At 48.4% G+C, this 10,878-nt stretch overlaps 1 protein-coding gene across 1 annotated transcript in view; it reads left to right on the top strand.

The window, feature by feature from the left end:
• Positions 1-10,878, top strand: part of CLN6 (CLN6 transmembrane ER protein) — a 50,194-nt gene that overhangs the window by 865 nt on the left and 38,451 nt on the right. The gene's annotated exons all lie outside the window — the stretch shown is intronic.

Raw genomic sequence — 10,878 nt, 5'->3', positions numbered from 1 at the left:
CCCACACACACACACACACACACGCCTCCTTGGGCACCCAGCCAAGGTGGCAGCAGAGTGGATGCGCTGAACCGCGTCTAAGCAGCTCACCCCATTTGACCAGGGACTCTGCCTAGGGTGGGAATTTGCTACATGCCCATCTGGGGGCTTCTGATCCATGCAGATGTGAGCTATGACCTCCGACTCAAAAGGGAATGGAAGCCAAGCCTGACCTCCCTGGAGAGGGAGAAAGTGCATGAGAAATGGGGGGCCCAAAGGAACTCAGGAGAGTGTGCAGAGAGCAGAACTGAGCCTGGCAAAGTCAAGGTTTCCTCACCTCCCTCACAAAGCATTTCGAGTTTCAAAAAACCGTTTACCCAAGAAAGACTAGAAGTCTCTACAAGGCGCTCCAGCGGTGCTGTCTAGTAAGCATTGGGTGGCTGGCCACAGTCAGGGTTCATACCCGCCACCCACTCTATGGGAGAAAGTCGAGGCTGCCTGCTAAAGATTTGCAGCCCCTTTACTTCATACGGGGTCACCACAAATTAGAATCAACTCATTGACAATGTGTTTGTTTTGTTTCTGGTGTTTGGTTTGGTTTTTGCTTGTTTGTAATTGGGGTCTAATTTTTTTTTTTTTTAATTCACTGCCATGAGTCAATGTTGGCTTATAGCGACCCTACAGGCCAGGATAAAACTGCCCCTGTGAGTTTCCAAGACTGAAGCTCTTTATGGGAGTAGAAAGCCTCATCTTTCTCCCGTGAAGCCACTAGTGTGTTCAAAATGCTGACCTTGCAGTTAGCAGTCTAACGAGTAACCACGACGCCACTAAGGCTCCTTGATGTGTACTGAAAAACAAACGAACCAACAAAAACCTAACTGCCATTGAGTTGATGCCAACTCAGAGTCCCCTCTAGCACCTGGAATTCATTGTGAGACCAGATAGACACAGCCCCTTCCCCACAGGGGCTTGAGTTGTTGTGGAGTAGTAAGCAATAAACAAGTAAACAAGAGTATCCTTAGTATCATTAGCTATTTGCTAAGAAGAAAATAAAGTTAGGGAGGCACTAATTAGGCTTGGTGACCAGGGAAAAACTCAATGACAAGTGACAAGGACAAACAGTATTCTCGGCAGAGGGAATGATCTAATATAAAGGCTTGGAGGAGTGAACTCTCTTGGTGAACTCAGCACAGTGCGGTCAATGTAGTAGGGACACACTCAGATGTGTGACCTGGGGCTACCTCCTCAACTGAGTTCCAATTCTCATTGGCTTCAGTTGTGCCCCCAGACCCCTCATCTGCTCTTCCCTCCCACCCTGCTCCCTCTGGGCACTGCCACCATCAGAGCACCAACTGTCAGCCTGCTTCCCTAGCAAAGGGCCTCTCTTCTTTTGCTCTGATATGTCCCTGTCTCCTGCTTCTCCCACAGGACTTTTTGAAGGTCATTTAAAGGTCCAGACAAGACCCTTTTCTCCTAGTTTTGTTCTCTGAAACCAACATGATTCATCCACACGTAGTTTGCTGGGCAAGAAACTTCCTCCTTCCTTCTCTTGCCCTCTCCACCTCACTCTGGTGGTGTAACTGGGAGGGTGCTAGGAGGTGTGGCTGGGCCTCAGGGCCTGCACTGAGTGACCTCCTCTCCAGACAGAAATGCCATCTCTGCTCCAGCAGCTGAAAGCCAGGAAGGATGTTCCCTTTTGTCATCGGTATTTATTGTGGGTACCTAGTCCAGGGTTCTAGGCTCCTCGGAGCTCCGCAGCTGTGCGCTGACGAGAGACTTTTGGGTTGCGCTTGGATAGTGAGTGTGCTGTGGTCTGGTTGTGCAAACCTGGAGAAAGGATAAATGAATAAACAAGAGCAGGTTGCTTTGCCAAAGACCAGGTCCTTGTGCTTCTGACCTCTTCCTTCCTTTCGACAGAAAAATAGAGCAATGGTCAAGGTTAATCCTGAGGAGGTAGAGCCTGAAGGGCATTGACTTGCTAAGGGCAACATACTGCCCCTTCCCCCTGAACCAAAGGCAGGAGGAAGTCTCCCCAGCACTGCACTTCCTGGGAGGAGGAGGCCTCCGAACACAATTGGCTGGACCTTTTTGAGCATTCCTCTTTCTGAGACAGGCTATGCTGTCCTGAGGGAGCATGATCACAAAGTTATAATACTGAGCAGAGAAAACTTTGATCTGGCACATGCAGAAAATAGAGAGTGGGAAACAGACTGACGCAGGCCAAAGCTATGTGTGCCTGCGTCCAGAGAACAATGCAAAATTAATGGTTTATAGACCAAGTTGATGGGGGGTTGGTTCTCTCGGTAGACAAGCTAAACATGAACAATAGCCTTCACAAAACTCTTTGGTCCGAGGTGTTGTTGCCACCAGAGCCAGAAGAGATTGTGTGTTGATCCAGCAGGCCAATGTGGGGAAGAAGCAAGAATGATCGCTTCCTTCGTTTCTGTCTGAGTTCTGAGGAAAACTCCCTTCATCCAATCTTCCTGATTCTCTGTGTATCTGCTCCATCTGTCTTTCCCATAGACCACCGGTTCTCACCCTGTGGGTCATGACCCCTTTGAGGGTCCAACGACCCTTTCACAAGGGTTGCCTGATTCATAACAGTAGCAAAATTACAGTGATGAAGTAGCAACGAAAATATGTTATGGTTGGGGGTCACCACCACATGAGGAACTGTATGACAGGGCCGCGGCATGAGGAAGGTTGAGAACCCCTGCCCTAAACCAACTACTGCTCTCTGCCTTCCCAGATTGCCAGAGACACTGTTTAGGGCTACTGCTCCAGTGCTACCACTGTAGTTAGGTGGGAAGGCGGGGGCCACAGGGGGGGGGCTTAAGATGGCATTAGGACAATTTCAAGGCTTAGGATGGAGCTGGGGCTCTGGCGTAAGGCTTATCAAGTGCCTTTGATTTTAGGTACTAACCCAGTGCCAAGTCTGACTGCTAAGCATGAAGGGTGAGTCTCAGAGTTGGATAAAATAGATGCAAACACTAGTAAACATACTTGTCTTCGTTTCCTGGTGCTGTTGAAATGGCAATGCCACAAGTGGGGAGATACAGAGAACACAAATTTATTCCCTCGGTTTAGGAGACCACAAGCCCCAAATCAGGGCACGGATCTACAGGAAGGGGCGGCTAGGTCTGGAAGACCATCCTTGTTTCAGCGTCTGCAGCCGTGGCATTCCTCCGTTCCCCGGTGGAACCGCCTCCCTCATGCGTGCAGCTTGGTCTCTGTGTCTGTGCTGCCACTTAGACCTCAGAAGTGATTAGGTTCAGACTACACCCTATGCTGATATTTTCTCATGAATGTAACAAAGAAAGCCTTCCTCTCCAAAAGGGATTACTTCCACAGGCCTACGAAGTAGGATTCCAACACACATTGGTGGGGAGCACAGTTGGATCCATTGTAATCCTCTCCACTTCTCATGGAGAAGGAGAACCTGGATCTTAAGTGCCAATCTGGCTAGATTTACTTAAATCCCCTCTGTACGTCTACATGGACTAGCTGTGGATATGAGCACATGGCCTCATCTGTAAAACAAGTTTAGTAATGACTGAGCTTGCAGGCTTGAGGACAGATTGGTTGCCTGCCCCCTAATTCTCACCTGCTCTGGAGGAAAGGAGACCACACATTCAAATATCATTTAGGGACACCCATTTACTGTGCCTCAAACAGGACAAGACCGATCAGCCTGGAGAGGGGCCTTCCAATGTGAGACCATAAAGGCGTTGAAAGATTCACAGATATGTGGCCCCTTCAATAGGATAGAGAGGAAAAAGGGGTCACAAAAGCATGACTGGCTGCAGTGACAGGCACGATGACAGAGTGGAGAGAGACCAAGGTCGTGCAGATGAAAAAAGCTATGAGACTGGCTCACCGCCTTCCGACCACCGTGGTCAGATTATGACTCATGATCATGGAGCCCCGGGACCCCAATTTCCATCAAGGGTATGCCCAGGCAAGTTCCTAAGGGCTCGACTGCCCCCCCCCCCTTGGGCTGGCCAGGGGAGTCCCAGCAAACAAACTCTGCCTGAAGGCGAAGCTTGTCGCATTGCCTGTCAAGGCCCAGGGAACACTCCATGCAAAAGGGACCAATGAGGAGACTCCAAATGGGCTCTTCTCGCCTTCTGTAAACCCGGTGCCTGGCCAGGAAAACACTCCTCACCCCATCCCCATTTCCTTTGCAGAGATGCGGCGACCTCAGAGAATGGGAGGGGCTGGGGCAGCTCATTAACAAGGCTTCTGAAATCCCCGCAGAGCTACAGAAGGAAGAAGATTGTCTTGATGAGTTGGCAAACAGAAAATCAGGCTGACAAGCTTCGATGAGGCCAGTCTCAGAGGGCTGAGCTCCGGGCCTTCAGCTCCTCTGCCTCCCGCCCCCCGTCTTTCCCTGGAAAGCAGATGGGCAAAATCAAAGCCTAGAGTGGGGGAGAGGGCGCAGTGTGGCTTAGTTCATAACTTAGCACATAAACCCACTCACCCCTGCCCAGGCTAGGTTTCCCAGGAAAGTAGATTGCCGTAGACTGCTTTGTTCTAATGCAGTGGTTCTCAACCTTCCTGATGCTGTGACCCTTTCATACAGTTCCTCATGTGGTGGTGACCCCCCCCAGCCATAACATTATTTTAGTTGCTCCTTCATAACTGTCATTTTGCAACTGTTATGAATCAGGCAACTCCTGTGAAAGGGCCGTTCGACCCCCAAAGGGGTCGGAACCCACAGGGTGAGAACCGCTGCTCTAATGCTTCTTTCCTGGCTGCCTAGTGGTGGCCAGTTAGTCGCGGAGACAATAAATAACAATGACTAGCCCTGACTGCCTGCTTACTGTGTGGCAGGCACCATGTTCAACGCACCACATAGAGGGTGTTGTCCGTCACTGTACTTCTGACTCGTGGGCACCCCATGTGTGCAGAGCATAAGTGCTCCGTGGCGTTTTCAAGACCTTTTAGAAACAGTTCTCCACTGCTCAACTACCTCTGAGTGGATTTAAACAGCCAACCTTTAGGCTAGTAGTCCAGTGCTTACTGTTTGCCACAATCAGGTTAGTATTTTCAATTTGCACAAGTCTCTGAAGTATACTTCATTACCAGCACCCCCATTCTATGGGCAGGTGAAGCCTTGGTGGCGTAATGGTTATGCAATGGACTTCAATCCGCAAGGTCAGCAGTTCGAAATCAGCCGCCAGCTCTGAGGGAGAAATATGGGGCTTTCCACTCTTAACAAGAATGACAGTCTCCATAGGATGGCGCTGAAGGCATCAAGGAAGGAAGCCAGTGCATCTCCTAAAATGGAAGCCATAGCGAAGGCATTAAAGGCCACAAAGGCCGTGCTGAATGGCGTCCACAGCCACACAAAATACGATCCACATGTAACCAACCTTCCGGCAGCCCACGACCCTGAGGCAGTCCAAATATCCTCGGAAGAGTGCCCACAGAAGAAACAAGCTTGACCGCTAGGCCATCGTCAAGCTCCCTTTGACCCCGGGGTCCACCATGAGGAAAACCAAAGGTAACAACACACTTGTGTCCATGGTGATGTCAAGGCCAACAAGCACCTTGACATTGAAGAACTCTCTGACATTGACATAGCCAAGGTCAACACCCTGATCAAGCTTGTTGCTGAGAAGAAGGCACGTGTTCAACTGGTCCTGACTGACACTTCAGAGGTTGCCACCAATGTCAGACTCAGCGAAACTGAGTCCGGCTGGCTAAGGTTAAATATAAATTATTTTTTAAATGGTGTAGTCTCTGAAACCCACAGGGCAGTTTTCCCCTGAGTTGAGAGTCAACATCAACTCGATGACAGTGAGCTCGCTGGTATTTTGCTGTTTGGGTTCTACAGGTGAGGAGGCAGAGGTCTTGAGCCTGGTGGCCTCAGAACTGCTGTGAGAGACTCTCCTCTGCACGGGCCACCCACACAAACACTCCATGTTGTCTCCCTGCCCCTGCTGCCAACTTTCTAGGCTTCTTAGCTACAAGGGCTGTTGCCCCCACCTTGCCTCCTAGGACCCAGGTGGGAAGCCCCCAAGGCTTTCTGAGATCCTGAGTGTAAACTCCTAAAATACTATCATCTACACCATCCTAACTTGCTCCATGTTTGCAGTGAGCCTAACACACACCATGTTTGCCCTCACCCCAGTCTCTGTGGAATTTTCACAACTTTCTGTACTGCTCTGGGACAGACAGTGTGTGTGTGTGCAGCAGGCTGGACACTTCTGCCTGGAGAACTCTCCCTTAGTGAAGAAGATTGCTTGTACGTCACAAATGGTGCTCTTACTGTCTTTATCTGATAGTTATCGGTGGCCTTTACCTCTTGTGATGTCCTGTGATTGGGTAAAGTAAGACACCTGGGAAAGTATGTGACTCCCCCAGAATACACATTCCAATGTGGAAAAGATATACATACACCCCATGTGTTGCAGTCGCTAAGGGGACTCCATCACACCGCCTCCACTGCAACTGGAATGCTTCTAATGAAACTTCTTTCTTTTCTCTAAGTTGGTGAATCTGTCTCCACTGCTCCAGGGCGCCAACCCTTATTTGGGGTAACACATCACTGCACGCACACAGGACGATCTTCGTTGTTCCCCCAGGAGCACAGGTCCAAATCCAAAGCAAATGCCAGAGATCTTCCTTGATTTTCCCAAGTGCTCAACCACTTTCTCACCTTTCCGCCTTTCCACGAAGAGTAGAGCTTTCACCTTATTCCTTTCCACGAATAGTGGCATCTCTACGGCACTTTCAGGGTCCTTGGTGGCACCATGGTTTAAGTGTTGGGCTGCTAAGCAAAAGATCTGCTGTTTGAACGCACCAGCCCCATAGGTGAAAAGTTAACACTCTGCTTCCACAAAGATCCGCAGCCTTCGAAGGCCCATGAGGATGTTCAAGTCTGTGCTGCAGGGTCCCTGTGAGTCCCAACAGACCCAATCGCAGAAGGTTGTTATACATCAGCCTGGTGGTGCTGTGGGATGAACATCACAAAGTTGAAAGATGAGGCTGTCTGCTCCCATAAAGATTTACAGTCTCAGAAACCCCATATAGGATTGCTGTGAGTCAGAAACGACCTGCTGGCAGTGGGCTTTACAGGCTGCAAAGCACTTTCCTGTCCACCTAACCCAGCCCCCTCTCGCCAGGCCTCTCACCCGACCACCCTCGATAACTGAAGAAGCACAGAGCAAAGCAGTCCAGAGTCTGCGTGCCTGAATTGACTTACTAGCTGTGTGACTTGGAGCAAATTACTTACGTAATCTCGCTGCATCTCTGTCCTGGAGATAATAATAGCGCTTCCCCAACTGCCCTGTAGTAAGAGATTGGTAAGTATTGGTTATTATTATCACCTTCATTGTATCTTCCAAAAACAAGGCAAGTAAGTTCTTGTCATCAGAAAAAAGAGTAAACCAGTTGTCTCTTCTAGGTCCATCAAGCTCTGATTCCACCGTGAATCGTTGCTCTTTGTGGTCAAGTCCTCGCTTCTCTAGGTTGTAGCAGTCTCCTCAAAGCCCTGTCTTTAAAGAGAAAAAAAGCCCTGTCCTTAGAGACTTGTAGACAGTAGGCTGCCCCAGCCTTGGGGTGGGGGGGTTGTTAGCGTGGCACCACAATCCCTCTCATGCAGGTATTGGATTGAACAAAGGAGAAAATTCCTATAAAACCGTTAGCACAGCGCCTGGCACTTTGTAAACATCTAATAATTTGCAGCTACTCGGTATCTCCACTTGACAGCACAGCACCCAAGCGTGGATGTGAAAAAGAACAGACTCTGGAGCCATACCACCCGGATTCATCCCACTGCTGACCTGTGAGACCTTGAGCAAGTTAGTTACCTGCCCTGCTCCCGTTTCCTCACATGTCAGACGGGCGTGATGATAGCCTGCTTCATGAGGTTGTTGTGTGGGTCAAAGGTGTTAGTAAGAAGCGCACCCAGAACGCTGCCTGGCGTATGCTTAGTGAATGGAAGTGCTTCTCCTCGTCATTTGCAAATGAGGAGACAGGGACGTAGACACATCAGGCGACGTCTCCACGCTGTATGGAGCTAGGATCCAAACCCAAGCCTGTCTGATTCTGTCAATCCTACTGTTAGAATATGACACCACCCCATCGAATCCATACACTTAAAAAAAAAGATATTTTACTAGTCTGAGGATCAACACAGATGGTATGAACAATTTGCACATGATTCTTACTGCACATACCAAAAATCTAAGAAGCCAGCAGTGATCATTCTTTTTAACATTCCACTGACTTTCTAGTTTTAAATTTGGAAACAAATTTTCCTCGAGAGGATGTCAAGGACCAATATTTTCAATTGTTGATAAGCTGCTACATCATTGTTGTTACTGTTGTCAAGCCAGCACTAAGTCCCACGGCGACCCCGTGTCACAGAAACACAGCCCAGTCCAGCACCATGCTCACAAGTGTTAGTTTGTGCCCGTTGCTGCAGCCACTGTGTCAGTCCATCTTACTGGGGGCTCTCTCTTTTTTTTTTTTTTGCTGACCCTCTCTCCACCTGACCAAGTATGATGTGCATTTCCAGGGACTGATTTGATCCTGTGTCTACAGTATATAAAGACGGAGTCTCACAATCCTCCCTTCTAAGGAGCATTCTAGTTGAACTTCTTACAGCACAGCTGTGATCATTCTGGGAGTCGACAACAGAGTCAATATTCTTGAACACCACCATCATTCAAGTGCCTAAATCTTCTCCATCTTCCTGATCTGTTGGCCAGCTTGTACACACTGAGGAGGGGATTGACGATACCTTGACGTGGGTCAGGCCCACCTTAATTCTCAAAGTGACTCCTTGGCTCTTTAACACTTTAAAAACCACTTTTTCAGCCAACCTGCCCGATGCACTATAGTGTTCGCTTTCTTGCCTGCTGCGTCCACTTGTGTTGATCGTGCATACAAATAAAATGAATGCCTTGACAACTGCCAGCTTTTCCTATTTTCCGTTGCTTATTGGCCCAGTTGTGAGCTTTTTAGTTTTCTTTACATTGAGGTGTGATCCATATTGAAGGCTGTCACCTCTAATATACACCACTAACTGCTTAAGCCTTCTTCGCTTTAGGCAAGCTGGAAGACAACAGGATGCTCTCAAATCATAGCACGGAACAAGTGGCCTTTTCCTCAGCTGTGTCTGGCCACACGGCATAGCATTCCATCAGGACTGAGGCCCAAGAGCCTAAAAACCTGGCAGCACCCACACCTGCCCTCCAGCTTGGAATCTGCAGCAAAGCCCTCATTAGGCACGCTGATGTAACCCCCAGAGCTGGGCCCCAGCCTTTAAACTTGGACAGGCCCGGGCCCCCAGGCTTTCCCCATTGCTGAGGTATGATTCACCCAGAAGGCAAGACCAGACAGGCTTGTACCAAGGTGAGGAGGGCTGGGTAGGGTTTCCAGAGGAAGAAGAAAAACAAACAGGGGTTGGAACTGGGCAGGGCTCACTGCTAGCTGCTGGATGCAGGAGAGGCGGAGGAGGAGTAAGGCCGAGGCAGCCTTTGCTGGAGGAGCTGTGGAAAATGTGGCCTTCTGCTTCCCTGCAGTCAAATATACGGATTTCAACACGAATCCCACTGTGCCTTTAAAGCTCCAGGAAAATACACGTCACAGTTCACGTGTGCACAGTTCACGTGTGTCACAGTTCACATGTGCACAGCCCAATCTGATGTTCAAAGTACTTGCATACAAATGTCATAATTTTGAGCTGTACATATATATATATGTGTGTGTGTGTGTGTGTGTGTGTGTATATATATATATATATATATATATATATATATATATAACGTGTTTCTCTGACACTATATAATGCTCAAGGGAACAGTAGACAAAAAAACCACTAAGCATTTTAAACATATATTCCCCGAATGAGAGACCCACTAAATACGTCAACTAAACACTTCCAAAAGACAAAAAAAGAAATCACAGCCTCAACAATTATAGCGGGTGACTTTAATACACCGCTCTCTGAGAAAGACAGATCACAGGGAAAGAAACTCAACAAGAAGGCTAGAGATCTAAACACTACAATTAGTGTGGGGAACAGGATTTCTCTTACATTGTCTCCCCAAAATATATGCCAGATTTAGCTTGAGAATGACTGTTCACTAGGTGGTCAGAGAAAGTAGGTCAGAGGTTATTCTCCCTAACATCAGCCATCTAGACTGTATAGTCTGACTCACCCTAAATAAGACCCACTCCCGTCTGATAAGGATAGTGGTTGTCTGTTTACTCGTAGGAGATGCCAGAGAGGTCAGAAGGCAAGAAGGCAAGAAACGAGCCACAGCCAGACATCTGTGCTCCAGTGTACATTGCGGCACAGTTCACAATTGCAAGGAGTTGGGAACAACCCAAATTTCCATCAATTGACGAATGGATTAAAAAACTGTAGTACATACATACAATGGAGTACTACACATCGCTAAAAAGCAGTGATGAACATATGAAGTACATCACACATGGGAAGAACTGGAGGAAATTATGCTAAGTGAAGTAAGCCAAGCACAAAAGGACAAGTACAACATGAGTCCACTGAGGTAAACTTAAAAAAATGCAAAAGGGGCATGGGGAAAAAGCTACTATATACAAACATTCCTAGGGTGAGGTCCAGGTAATATGGCAGGGGCCAGACCAAATCCAGGGATACATATGGTAGCCAACTAAAAAGGAAGGGGGTGGGGAGAAATGGGTAGCGGGGGCACAGGGCACTAACCCACCCAAGGAGAGGGTATTGTTTATATCTCACCAGGGAAAGAGGGATCAAACTTCAACCCGGTGCTCCAAGATGTGAATGCAACATACCGGCATTAAGCAGGGAACCAGTAAAGAGGTCTGAGGGGCCAGCCCCAGTCCCAACTACATGGACAGTCACCCCTCCTCCCAGAAGAATTCACTTCAGAGGACAGC

Source organism: Echinops telfairi, unplaced genomic scaffold, assembly GCF_000313985.2.
Source record: "Echinops telfairi isolate 266 unplaced genomic scaffold, ASM31398v2 ScPeMD7_7475;HRSCAF=8513, whole genome shotgun sequence".
Classification (NCBI taxonomy): domain Eukaryota; kingdom Metazoa; phylum Chordata; class Mammalia; order Afrosoricida; family Tenrecidae; genus Echinops; species Echinops telfairi.
The sequence above is the reverse complement of the archived record's forward strand: the minus strand, read 5'-3'. Positions and strand labels throughout refer to the sequence as shown.